Genomic DNA, 14,256 nt, shown 5'->3' on the forward strand with positions numbered 1-14,256 from the left:
GAGAGAGAGAGAGAGAGGTGGGAATGATTAGGTCAGTGGTGAATCCTCAGAGCTGCAGATGGCTGGTAATGTCATGCAGCGCTGAATTAATTTCTCTTGACATCTTTGAATTCTCATTGTGACGCACGCAGTGAATTTTCTCCTCTGATAGATTGTCACTGAGGCTCAATCCTGATCAAGATGACATGCTGATAGAGAAAGCAAGGTTTCATTCCTGAACCACTACATTATCCATTTTGACAGAATAACAAATCACCAGCTTAACTTTAATATTCACTATTTTTCCAAGATACAGGCTGGTCAAATTATACACTATTATGTTCTCAGTCTGTGTTTTTTATGGATTGAATGGCTATCTGAGGTTTTGTCCAGACTCACTGTTCAAATGTCATTTTAGAACAAAACTTGACATAGTTTCTTAGCAACACCAAGTGCCGTAATCACCGTGGTGAGCGGTGAAGTGGTGGCCAGTAAAAGAAAACTCTGGCACATCACAACATCAGTACGATTCATGTGTCATAACTACTTAACAGCAGTTCTTTCTCAAAATTGGCTTTTAGTACATCTTTTTCTTACAGAATGCAATTGCCACTGGAGAGCAAGGAGCTATTTAAGCCATTAGTCCTCACAGCCCACTAAGATGCACATAAAATGCTACTAAAGCACACAACACAATAATCGATCCACTGGATAGGTATAGATATTCTAGTTGGAAAGTATATTCTGCTCTCATGAGTGCATCAGGAGTGTTGCATTCTGGGTCGGGTCAGCACGGCCCACACGCTTGCTTCTGTTTGAAGATTTGCCCCACAAGACTCAGTCAACAAACACCTACGCTCATAATAAAGCACACTGTCGGCTGCCATGATGGGCTCAGACCACAGGAGGAGATTAAATTCAGCCGTATGTTCATTTCAAATCAGCTCGCCAAAGTAGAAAAGGGAGACAAGGCAGCTGTCTATGTACATATATCTAATATTAACTGTCTGTACAGACTGCTGAGTAATAGGAATCAAGCTGCTGAGAGAGTAGTAAAGCTTTTGTCATTCAATATGCATTTCATGAAAGTTTTAAATATCATTTTTAAATAATGTCTTTAGCGGAAGCAATGTTGCTCGGTCTGAAAATGTGTTCACACATTGATTTTAGTTATTCAGTGAAATATCTCAACATCTACTTGAAGGATTAACACCAAATGTGTACAGATATCGACAGTCCCCAGACAATGAAACCTAATGACTTTGATGATCTCCTGATATTTCCTCTAAGGCCATTATGAGGTTTTGGGTGAAATATCTCAACAAGTATTGGATGGATTGCCATGAAATGTGGTGCATTCACATTCATGGCCCCTCACAATGAATTGTAATAACATTGGTGATCCTCTGACTTTCAATATTGTCACCATCATGAGGTCAAATTAGCATGCTAACATGCTAAAATAAGATGGTGAACATGGTAATTACCTTACCTGTTAGTCATCACTATTCTAGTCATCAAGCAGCAACCCTTGTGGCTGGCAAATGAAGCTAACACGGAAACTGACAAAAACTGCAGTTCAAATGGCCACTTCCAAGATGGCGACCACGAAAGCCGACCACACTGAGCTTCATGCCAAATCATAATCAAGAGTCAGTTTTCTCACCGTATTTTCTTTGCCACTGTCAAAGTGCTTATTCATGGTGGGAATTGTTGGTAACAGTCTAGACCTACTCTATATTAAAAGTGTCATGAGATCACTTCTGTTATGATTTGGTGTTATATAAATATAATAATTATATACTTTATATAAATTAACATACAATAGTCTTTCTTAATTTTTTTTTTAAAAGAGTAGTTTTCTTGCTGAAATGATTTGTATGTTTAGCAGGCCTGAGGAGATTAAATCACTATTAGCCTCAGATACTGAGTAATATAGACTCTTCGTGTGAGTTGGTTTAATAATGTCCCCCATTACTAAAGTCATTGAAGTGTCCTCTAAACAGGGTGAAGTGGAAAATGTAGTATTCTTTTGAATCCATTACAGGCACACACCAGCTTTTACTCATCATTCTGGCCCAGTAAAAGCCTCTTGTGGCAACTCTTAATCTCACCCATCGACCAGCAGTTTTCATCTATCCTCATCCATCATTTTTCTATCAGCTACTCTGGTCTGAGCTTTCAGGGTAGTCCTGCTCTGGCTGTGTGAGGGATACATCAATTATTCATGTCTTGTTCTCTGGCCACAAGGACAGCGGTGCCAGAGTCAACTCGGCCCTCAGCAGTGATGTATTGGTGCGATAAAAAAAAACTCTTCTCACAGCAGTCTTGGTCCAGTTCCTGCTCATCCGCACCAACCACAGTGTGACATCTGCACAGAGTCACGAAGGAAGTGACAGTTTTATTCAGCTGCCCCATGTTCCTGCATGGCTTCAGGCCAATCAAGGCTAACAACATAACAGCAGCCTGAGAGGAGGGTGTGATGATTGGTGGTTAGGCTTACTGGGTCATAGCTCCTCCCCAGCTGCAAAGTCCCCTTTGGGAGAATCTGCAGCCTAACATGAGTCACGTCATTGTTCCCCTGCTTGGGCTCCTAATGTGCACCGTCACCCTGGTGGCACCAAGGCAGCTAGCAACACCATGTCAAACACAGTGACGTCAGCTCTCTGCATCCATTTTGGCTTTGCTCACTGCAAAATGGACTGAAGGAGTCAGAGTGAGGGCAGCTGAGAGGTGCATTTCAAAACCTGCTGCACAGTAGATTAAAACTGTTGTGCACATTACAGCTGTGTGCACACAATTTTTCTATGTACCAGCAGCTCACATTAGTGTCATTATCTATGATCAGTACATTAGCATTCACCATTTCTATAATGTCTGTACAAGTTAATAGTGTTGTGACCTGCCGTCATCTCAAAATGTCTTTCACTGAAGGTGTGTTTGTTGGAAAATGGCTAATCTGCTGAGAACTGACAAATTACTAATATGAAACAAAACCGATGTGTCAAATGAAAGGTGCTATAAGTTGGATTGACATTTTGTCTAACGTCCTGTCCATTCTTGCAGTTAGCAGTCCCTTCCTCCCCTCATCACCACACTGACATTCTGCTGCCTACCCTTGAGGACCACCTCTTTGTGGAGTTCTCTCTCCCGATTGGATAAAGTAGGAATGGGATACCAGAAAATGTATTCTCAGTTTACTGCAGAAAGCAGGGACTGGGCGCCTGGTTAGCTCAGTCGGTAGAGCTGGCAACCCATATACGGAGTTATTGCAGTTTTTGGGTTCGAATCCAACCTGCGACCCTTTGCTGCGTGTCATCCCCTCTCTCTCTACCCACCTTTCCTGTTTATCTTCAGCTGTCCTATCCAATAAAGCCATGAAAAGGCCAAAAAAAAAAGAAAAAAAAAAAAAAGAAAGCAGGGACTGAGAGACCCATGTTACTGACTGAACACTCTTATATCAGTGATGGCTATCTAACTTAATTTAACAACAAAAAATATTGCTTACAGTACCTTTAATCTTTACTAAGACAATCATCTCAAATAATGCAACTATGAAAAGTCAGGGAATGACCGAAATTATTACATTTCCTCCTGAGACGAACATGCATGTCTGTACCAAATTTCATGCCAATATTTCTCAAGATATTTTACTGAAAACCACAAATGTGAACCCCACTGTGTTACGAGGAAAAGTCAGAGGATCAGCAAAGGCAGTATGATCCATCTTTTGGTAACCATGAATGCCTGTAAAAAAAGTAAATTATTTTACCGGATGAATGAAAACTCATCATCATCAAAATCATCATAGTCAGTAGGCTTAGAGACCATGCATTTCACATTATCCATCCAGTAGATGTTGAGATATTTCACAAAAAAGAAACAAAGTCCTGAGATTAAAAAAAATAAAAATTAACATTTGTAATAGCGAACTATGTATTTCAAGTAAACATCGCTACTTCCAAGGAGAAAGTGAATTATTCCTAGACACCAAAGAATATGTAGGCCAAAGTCACTATGCAGACATCATTGCCACCACATTCTGCAGATGCTCTGCTGCAGCTCTTCTCTCTCAGTGAACAATGGGTGTAATGTTTTTTTTTATGGTTGTGTGAATTAAATTGTCACTAGAAGCTTTGCTCTTGCTTCTCTGTGCAACAAAGCTATTTGTGTTTCTGCTGGAGCTGCGGCATGTGTCATCTCATTACCGCCTCCAGTTCAATATACCGAGCACTAGTCTTTAAAGTAGTGGAGTGGAAAAGAGGAGAGGCTCTATTTTACAGGTTCCATAATTTCTTAATAATCTCCTAGAAGGTTTCATGAATGGACCATGTAATTAGGTACTAATAACATACATAGAGACAATAATCTGAGACACATATTAAAGGAATAGGTCTACAATTTGCAAAATGTTTTGTCTGTTGTGTGGTAAAAGTCCAATGTGCAACATTTAGAAGCCTCTATTGGCAGAAATGAAATATATTTTATATAGTTATAGAACAATTTTTACTAGAATCACTTGATTAGCAATCACTTGGGTCAACTTCCATGGGGTCCGCCATGTTAACCGCCATACAGTAGCTCAGAAGGGGAAGTTAAACTGGCTCTCTCCAGTGTTAATATGCCTAATAGCACCTGTGAAGCTCGCTAGCTAACATGATGAATGACATGGATTTAATCTGTACACAAAAACAAATGTAAAGCTGTGGATTTACCGGGAGTTACATGCTGTTTACAGTCTTTATGTTATTGCTGACTGCCTCTGGGCTCAAACTCTGTACTTATTGCACAGATGAAAGTGGTATCAATTCTTTTCATCTAAGTCTAGCATGAAAATAAATAAGTAGCTATATTTCCCCAAATATCTAATTACTTCTTGTTTTCCTACTAATCTAGCAAAAGGAAAATTTCTTTGAAAATACAGCCAAAATGTAAATGTCCATTAAGAGATCCCATTAAACTTAAGTCAATCTTATTCTTAATATTTGTCTAATTGTACACTTCCACATATTTTACAAATATACAGAAAGATTTCACATAAAGATTTATAGTTTCCATTTGCCATATTATTAGTACCAAATTACATAACCCTTACCAGAAACCTTCTAAGGAAATTACAGTTACATACAAGTTCCTTCCTATGAAAGTATTATTAAATTATTAAGAAAATTTAGGACTTGTAAAACAAATCTTTATCATCCCTGATGATTGGTTACATACGTAGAGTAGCAGTCAATTAAGACATATCACAAATATAAAAACAATCAGAGGACAGGGCTAATGAATATTAATCATATGCGGTTGTTTATAAAAACAGAAGACATTAGTCAGGCACCTCTGGCATATAATAAACACATGCGCTGTCAATTGTTAATGGAGAGTTATGTGCTTGACACTTATCGCTGCTTTGACCCACCCATCTGGAGACGACAGAAAAGGCCATCGATTATCTCTCTGTCTCACAGTAAATCTTTAGCAGAGAGGAATGTTTCAGCAGCAGCATCACAAGTTGAAAACAGATTTATCTAGAAAAATGATGCAGGACAAATGAACCAGAATTTCCTTGAAGCACAGATCTAAATGTTAAAACAGCTGTGCTAATTGCAGATCTTGACAACGCCCGGATGGGGTAGTTGAGGAGGATAGCTGTGCTCTACTGCACCGCAACCTGTTTTTTTTTTTGTTTTTTTAGATGTTAGGCCAATGTATCCGGCACCATTGCTTCCAGCTGCGGGGAGAGGCGAGTTGTAACTTGTGACAGGGCTAATCTCTGTGGACAGACCGGAGCACGGCCCAATCAGCAGGGGTAGCAGGCAGAAAATGAGAACACCAAACAGAGCAGCTCCCTTAGCTCCTCCTGGTTTCAAGTGGAGCTCCAGAGTGTGTAAGCTGTGTGAACAGCCCTTTAAATGGCAATGTCAGCCTCACCTGCAGCACAGACATCAGGTGATCATCCCTCTTTTGTTGTGCTGAGTGATGCTGTGTAATGGTTCAAGGCATAGAAAGATTTGAATCAAATAATTCAACATGTTAATTCTTTTCAATCTTTAGCCACAGACTGTAGAACAACATGAACATATTGTCAGCGATATCACTCCTCTAAAGGGATTATGGCAGCTACTCTTGATTATTTTCAGTATCGATTAAACTGCTGATTATTTTCTCAATTCATTCCTAATCATTTTGACAATAAAAATGACAGAAATTTGTAAAAACAAATGTGCATTGTGTGCCCAAGTAGACATATTTAGATAGCTTGTGTCATTAATTTTACTATCATATGTGAGAAACTGAAGCATCAAATCCTGACATTTGAGAAGGTGGAACCAGCAATGTTTTTGATTTCAGATGACTTCATGATGTATAATTATCAAAATAATTTCTGGTTATTGTCTTTTAATTAACTAATTATTGCGGCTCTAAAATTTCTGTTTTGAATCTTGGATTTGGCTTCACCAACTGCAACAATCTTTGTCAGTTACTGCAAAGTTGGAGCAAACATCACTACCAATAACTACATCCTTGTGTTTAGTATATTCAGCTAGGATTCATACTGAACTCTTGAAGTTCTGGGGGTCGAAACCCCCCCAGCTGCCTTGGGCCTTTCTCTTCCTGGTACTTCAGAGGAAGCACCCACACCTGCATGTCCGCAGGCTCCAGCACAGCACAACACTGCACACGTGTAGAAAATGATTGTTGGATGGACTGCAGAGAAAAATAACCAACATTGATTTACCACAACACAGACACATAAAGTAATCACCCTGAGGAGTGGGGCTATTTGGGTGTCAAATGTATCAGAAGGAACAAGATAAATTTCAAAGAGGAGCTTTTATACTGTATGTCAAAGATGTTACCAATGCTCTTGCTGAATCCTTATTAAGAGGTTGAAAGTGTGTGAGGCTTTGAACCACACACCATAAATCTTTTTTTTTTTAAAGAAAACAGGACTGTCAGTAGTCCTGAAGGTTTGCAACAGTAGCTGCTCCCTTCACTGCCACCCTTCTTGTGCCTTGGATACATTAATAGCTCAGAAACTGCATGAGCTGCAATCATGGCTGCTACAGGGACAAGACATCAGACATGCCAACTTGTAAGAGGCATCACCTCCCAAACACAGAATAGACCATAAATTCTTGCCATCTATCACTGTCCAACAGCCTAATCCTCTTTCAAACCAGAGTTAAAAGGAGGCTCACAATATCAAACATTGTCCCTCTCAGGGCAAAGTCGTTTGAGCACCGCTGACATAAACCACCGCAAAGCAACACCACAGAGGAAAGCAGGAGGGGAAAAAAATGCTCATCACTCTTTCTCCATCACATTCTCCCCGCTGGGTTTCTACAAGGTCATTTTGGCGCACGACGCAGGACAGGGTACCCAGCTACACTGACACCTCAGAGATTGTCCGGACATTGTATAGATTCAACTGAACAACACCTAAGAAGGAAAACTTTTTTACAATCTGAGAAAAAAGTGTGGTTAAGGCAGAACTGCACATCATGACCGCGTACTGAAGAGAAAAGGCGGAGCAGGCGACCGAGAGAGGGCAAGGGCATCGGTGCCAAAACCATCGCCAATCAGACAAAACTGGATCGATAAACTGGAAGCTGGTCGTATGTGCAGTTTAAAGACATTAAAACATAACACTTCTAACCTCCTACCCTTCTCCCCCCCCTGCCTCCTCCTCAGAGTCAATCCTCTGCGCTTGGATGGATGATGATCGCTCTTAACGCACAAGAGCCAGCAAGAAGAAGAACGAAGGGCGCAAAAATCCGCAATCCGAAATCTTAAAATCTTGCCTGAATGCAACATTTCAAACGAATAGCCTACATTTTCTCATCCAAAGGCCGATATATTTCTTGATTCCCCTCCGGGTACGGGTTTAGGGGTCATAACGTTGCACAGCACAGACTTACACAGGCCTATAAACTCGTTTTTGATGATAAATAAAAGTCGAGTTGCATCTTAAACATATGTAAATCTTTATGTTATCGTGCACCTGGATGCAGGTTGGTGCGTAACGGCAGCAGCTGAGGAAATCGGGGGGAATTAATGCATTAAAAGAAGATTAAGATTTTTTTAAATGCACATTTAAAAAGGATTATTTATTTTCTTACCTTTTGATGGTAAGGTCGGCACGTTTTAGGGTGACCGGGATTCGTTTTTTTTCTATGCTGGGAGTCACCCCGAGTACCTGGAGCGAAAAGGTCCTGTGTGTCCCTGTGATGTACACTGACGTAGTAGGAGAGAGCTGCACCCTCCTCCCTCCTCCGCCCCCTTTACTTAGGCTACTACACAACATCCCTCTTGGATGGAGACACCGCCCCCTCCTCCTCCTCCTCCTCCTCCTCCACTCCCATCCCTCTTCTAGCAGACACCATTCCTCTCAGAGAGAAGAGGGGGGTTCGCTGGTTTGCATGAAACCTGAGACGGTGAAGGTGAATTATTTTGCTCCTGAGTGACTCAATCATTGGTGGGTCTAAATATTACAAAGTCACAGTTTATATGGGATGCACAGAGCCAGGTAGGAAACGCGCTCTCCACGCTCATACTCAGTGGATGTCGGTTAGATAGTCATTTGCTCCATATGCACCAAATGGTTGGTGCAATGAAGTGTGCAAGACAAGCCTCTCCCTGCACGTGCTTGGGCTCGTGCCTGTAATTGGCCATGTTAAAAAGGAAAAAAGATCACAAGGATGCCCCTGGTGGAAAACAACCGAACCCCCATTAAGGATGTGATGCAAATATCACTGCAGTGTTGTAGCAGAAACCATGAATTAACTGTGAGAATCGTTTTAGGACAGTGGTTCCCAACCTTTTTCACTCAGTAAACTGACGACCCCTGACAAAGTGACATATTTTGGGGATATTTCATATTATGTTCAATGCATAACAATACAAGTACAGAACAACTGATAAACTGTTCAATGAACCCAAATAGTTAATGCAATAACTGCAGGAAGTTTGTGTAAAGCGAGCAATTCCGATGCATTCTGAGCAGATTATTTCCTGTAAATATTGCATCAGAGATGAGTACTTAATAGGCTTCCCTTTCTGACAAATTCAGTGTTTTCTTTTCCATGACACTGAGCCATGGTTCTATTAGCTCTTTGGTTGTTTTACCTGCGTACTTTTCTAGAGAGGACAGGGCTGTTTAGCATAGAGTGCAAGCTCTGTGAATATGTGTTCAGGTCTTTCAAGTTTAGATCCTAAATAATAATCTAAACTTTAAAAATAACAGTTTACCTTAGTTTTCTTTACAGAAATGAAGAACATGCTGAGATATAGACACACTGCGTAGTATATTTTTTAAGTTTTCTTACACACCTTAAAATTATGAAGGCCTCGCAACCCCCCAGGAAGCTTTGGTGACCCCTACTGGGGGTCCTGACCCCCAGGTTGGGAACCTCTGTTTTAGGAGTGCACCAATTTTCATGTGTGCATCTGAGGTTCAGTTAATGATATTTCTCTAGCACAATGTCAACTACTTGCAAGGTGCATGGAGAAGGAAAGCAAACAGTTGCCCATTTACACACTGAGCAGACTCAGAGCAACGTTAGCCTCATTTCTGTTTCTGGCCACCTGATAAAGATGAGAACAATATTTACTCTTTTTATAGCTCTGTTTGTGTCTACTAAAGGACATATCTGGCTCTTTGGCATGCCGAATGTTCACCAGCTATGTAGTTGCCAACTTTATTCGCCATTTGGTGCTGGGCAGGTCGCATTTTATGCTGGAAATAGCTGCCTGCTGCTGCTGAAAACAAAGCTCATGAGAGCAGTAAGATTGAGCCAAAACCCTTAAACTGCAGGTGTAAAAGCAAACTTGTGATAATTCTCAGTGGTTTTATCACTACAAGTGACAGATTTCACATTACACGTAGTCACTTGATCTATTGTGAATGAAACAATATCAATTAGAGCAGCTTTAAGGTAATATGGAATAAAAAAGACATTAAATGTAGCCATGAATGAGTTTGGTATATGGTCATGTGGTTTTAAAAATCTTGAAAAACAAAAACACAGTAAGAGCAAACAAATGAAAGATTTCAGCTTATAAAACAACATAAAAACTCATTAACTGAGAAAACCTCAGTACTTTAAAACCAGGGCCACATATGTGTGAAACATCTCCACTGCGTCTTCAGTATGTCCTATTATTTCTTCTGATGCTCCAGCTGTCGTCTGATTTTCATCAGGAGCCATTAGATCAGAAGAAGCCTTTCACATCATCTCGTTTTAGGCTTCCAGCTGCTATTGTCTGTTTGGGCCATCTATTGATCAGCTGGCCTAAAAGACTGTTATCTGCAGGCACCAGAACCTCCATCCTCTGTCCGGCTCAGGCTGATTGTGAAGAGTGATGAAACAGTTTGATTGACAAAGTGACACCTTATTGGTTTTAGGGAATTGGCCCTAAAGTGATTCTTCAATTGTACAAGTGTGTAGTCATTACACACAGAATTAAAAAAACTTGCGTCATATGTTATGTACCAGGTGTCTTTTCCTCTAAATTTTGCCGAACCAGTATAGCTGTCTGCTAGTCTTGAGTCTCCCTAGCTAGTCTAGTTATGGATTCCAAATCCCAAAAAAGAAAAGTTTTTGAGGAAAATAAAGAATTTAATAGTCCATGATCTGATCTTGTTCTGTGAGATATTAGCATTATAAGGTTATGTTTAGTGGCTCCAGATGTAGGTCCTTCTATCGCCGTATTTCCCACAGTGTAATCGAAGCATTAGTCTAAAAAATGCTAAGCACAGGATGGGCCAACCTGGTGATCTGACTTCATTGATTTGTGTTTGAGAGTATCTGTTCCTTCCCCTTCCTAACCCGAGTACAGACACAAGGGATTCTGCTACACTGCAGCATACCTGACTCAGTCTCCCTGTCACATCCTGTGTCGCTTGCAAGTGAGAAATCTGGTCAGACGTTAACAGACTGTGGCTCCCTTGGTAGCTAACCTTCCAACTGACAGTAATGTGACAGAGTAGCTTTTGCTGTATGTAAAGAAGACCTATAGAGGAACACACATCTGTCCTTTATGTGCAAACACAGAAGAGCAGAAACAGCCCTGTGGTTTGAAAACACTTGAGGTTTGAAGGTTGAGGAAAGATGGTGATTACAGTTAATAGAGAGGCAAACTTTACTTGCAGGCCTGTGAAAATCAAACCCACTATGCACCCATCTACCATTCTGACCTCCACTTTTCTTTACTTTCCATGTTGCTACATAAATTCCACAATATTCCTGCCAATGATACTTAATGTAAATTATGAGGTGTGAAATTATCCAATATGGACGTCATTTCAAAGAATACAGTGTTGGCTCATATATCTCAGAATTCTTTAAAAACAATTTAATACATTTTGTGAAAATGTGTTTTATTTATTTTATGCATTTAGGTAAAAAAACTGAATATTAGCCAAAGAAAACCTGTCAAATATCGATGTCCATGTTGGCCTAAAAAAATCCAGTCTTATTAAGCCACAGAACTAGCCAACACAATTTGGAGACTTCAAGTTATTTATCATTTTTTGACATCAAGGAAGGAAATCAATTTGTAATATTTTACAGCCTACAGAAAAGGAGAAAGAGAGAAAAAGAGAAGCTAAGCAACACCTTTCCATCTCGGGCCCTATGGAGGAACCTGTTGGTAATCAAACAGAGCAGATTAACACAGCTGCACACGTTTCCCTGCAGCAGCTTGCAGCTGGTCTGGCTGAAGCCCTTACACACCAGATCATTATCTAAACACACCAAAATATACCTCCAAAAAACAAGCTGCAGCTCTACAGTTTGTGTGTGTGTATGTGTGTGTGTCTGCAGCTGTTGACTCTAATTGTTTTTTAAATGTGTCTTCTCTTTACCTGCATTAACAAAAAGCAAGGTCACGCCTGGTTGACATACAATTGGATTTTCAGACAGGATCAAATTTCCTGGACTCAATAACGCAGTCAGGGCCGGTTTTATGGTGTGCCTCTGCCAACTCTTATCTACAGCTGTAAATGCTGTAATGAAGTGCAGTAGAAAACAGAGGCTTTAAATAAAACTGCACAGGTATATGTGTTGAGAAGCTCAATTAAGATTGTCTACCTAACTAACCTCTCAATCTCTCTGTATTAACCAGGATGCAACATGATTTTAATGTCAATACAATCTCTGACAAACAGTGATATTATTCTTATGGGAGCTTACTGTATGATATACTGTGTTATATAGTGTGTTGGTATAGCTTAAATATCTTATAGTATTATTAATGTTATATAGCTATTGTCTCCAGCTATGAAAATGGTTAATGACAGGATTTTTTGGTTTGGTTTTAGGGCAAATTCTTGTCGCCATCTGGTGGTTACTTCAGGTGATGCTTAGAGTAAAAATGTCATTGCTGAAACATTCAGTCCACCTGAAGAACTCCTACTTCTCAACACTGATTTAAAGACTAGCTTTAAAAAATTTTCCATCACCAGTATTTCACAAAACTATCCAAAATAACTATCCTTTGAAACGCACTGATGTCCTGCAGCAAAATGTTTTATTAATGCAAGAAAGAAGAAGAAATTTAATGCACAGAAAATATTTTAATATTTATAGGACAAAATCTATAGGACAAAAACAATGATATTTGAATGACCGAAGAATAAGATATTCCTTTTTTAAACATACGCACACTTCTACTACTACACAGAGTAGGAGAAGTATATTTTTAATATAAATGTTTTAAGGAAAATAAATAATACAAAGAAATAGTACACATTATACTGACACATCATGATAAAGAAACTGTGATACACTGTCCATACATTAAACAATTTCCCTGCACACAGGATCCAAATCCAGAGGTGTTGGTGGGATTATTATGATGCCTATAAACACACTAGTCTGGGGCGACATGATCTCTTTATTTCCAAACCTCATCAGTATTTTGAGGCCATTTCAGTCTCCTGCTCCACTTTGAGCTCATTGGTTGTCTCTCTCTCTCTGATTGATGCAAATGAAACACCTCAGCAGCGCCGCCCTGCGTCCGCTTCGTGCTGCTGCTGTAGAGGAAGAGGAGGAGGAGGAGGAGAGACAAGACGGGAGAAACCATCGAAAGCGACTCAAACACGCACAGACGAAGGCACGAAATGAAAGTGGCGCTTTGTTTACGTCCTCTCACATGCCTGCGGGTGATGATGGTGATGATGATGATGATGGTACATCCTTTTCATTCGCATATTTAAAAACGTGGCGTGGGAGGGAGAGGGAGAGGGAGGATTTGTGTGTGTTTGTTGTTTAGTCCTGAATTTGAAAGACAACAGAGATTGAGTGGTGTTGCGTTTCCTAAAATATGACGCTCGCCAGAAAGCAGGTCGCTGAAATCTGGATGCTACCATGAGAGGAACCGGCATGGACCTGCTGTGGAGGATCCTCGCAGCTCTCAGCTTCGACTGCTTTAAAGATTCATCGTCGTCAAGGTGAGTGGCGATCGATCAAGCTGTATTTTATCAGATATCAGCACAAATTCATCAGATATTCATTCCATATTCCCGCGGTGCGTCTGTGGCAATGCCTTTATAATGTACCCGTGAAGCTGTTTTCCAGTCTCCTTTAATTCTACCTGTTTATTTTTCTCTCATATTTGCTTGTATGTTTTAAAATTCACCACTCTGGATAATCTTTAATTGTGTAATCCTCACTGCCAGCACTCAGTATTATATGTATTTTTTTAAACAAATAAATGTCAGATGAACAGGCAGAATGATGAATCAGGCAGAAATTGATTTGATATTTTTAAATACTACGGGGAAATATCGTCCTTCACTTCAGTTGTTATGACAACAGGTTTTTTCTGAGTCCTTATTTGCACTCGTTTTATCCAGCTTTGCCTCCACTGATGGCCAGTTCATGTTACACAATTTAGAAACAGTGAATCTGAAAGTCCACTGGGAACCCAGCCCAGGATTATTAACATAAACGATTTTCTAGCAAATGAAAATGGCTCAGAGGAAGAAGCTGAATGAATTCTCAAAACTGATTTTCTAATGAGGCTTCAGACATCAGTTGCTAGTATTACATATGTCCACTGCACCTATTAATGAGGAAGGCAGAGCTCCCAACACCCAAGCAACAGACTGTACCTTCAGTCAGACACAGAACATACAGTCTCAATCTAACGTTACAGCCTGAAGAGTGTCAGCAGACTCACCTCAACAATTTAAATTATTGAGCAATCACTCCACTCCACCCTACCTGGGATCATTTCAGGTCTTGTTTTACCAGTTATTTTTTTTCCCTGGAA

At 40.1% G+C, this 14,256-nt stretch overlaps 1 protein-coding gene across 1 annotated transcript in view; it reads right to left on the bottom strand.

The window, feature by feature from the left end:
* Positions 1-8,232, bottom strand: part of sv2a (synaptic vesicle glycoprotein 2A) — a 52,002-nt gene extending 43,770 nt beyond the window's left edge. The window contains exon 1 of the mRNA XM_035671631.1: positions 8,100-8,232. The gene's annotated coding sequence lies outside the window, so the exon portion shown is untranslated. The remainder of the gene's footprint in view (positions 1-8,099) is intronic.
* Between the last annotated feature and the right edge of the window lie 6,024 nt (positions 8,233-14,256).

The sequence above is a fragment of the Morone saxatilis genome, unplaced genomic scaffold (genome assembly GCF_004916995.1).
Source record: "Morone saxatilis isolate NCDOM2014 unplaced genomic scaffold, NCSU_SB_2.0 Contig24, whole genome shotgun sequence".
Classification (NCBI taxonomy): domain Eukaryota; kingdom Metazoa; phylum Chordata; class Actinopteri; family Moronidae; genus Morone; species Morone saxatilis.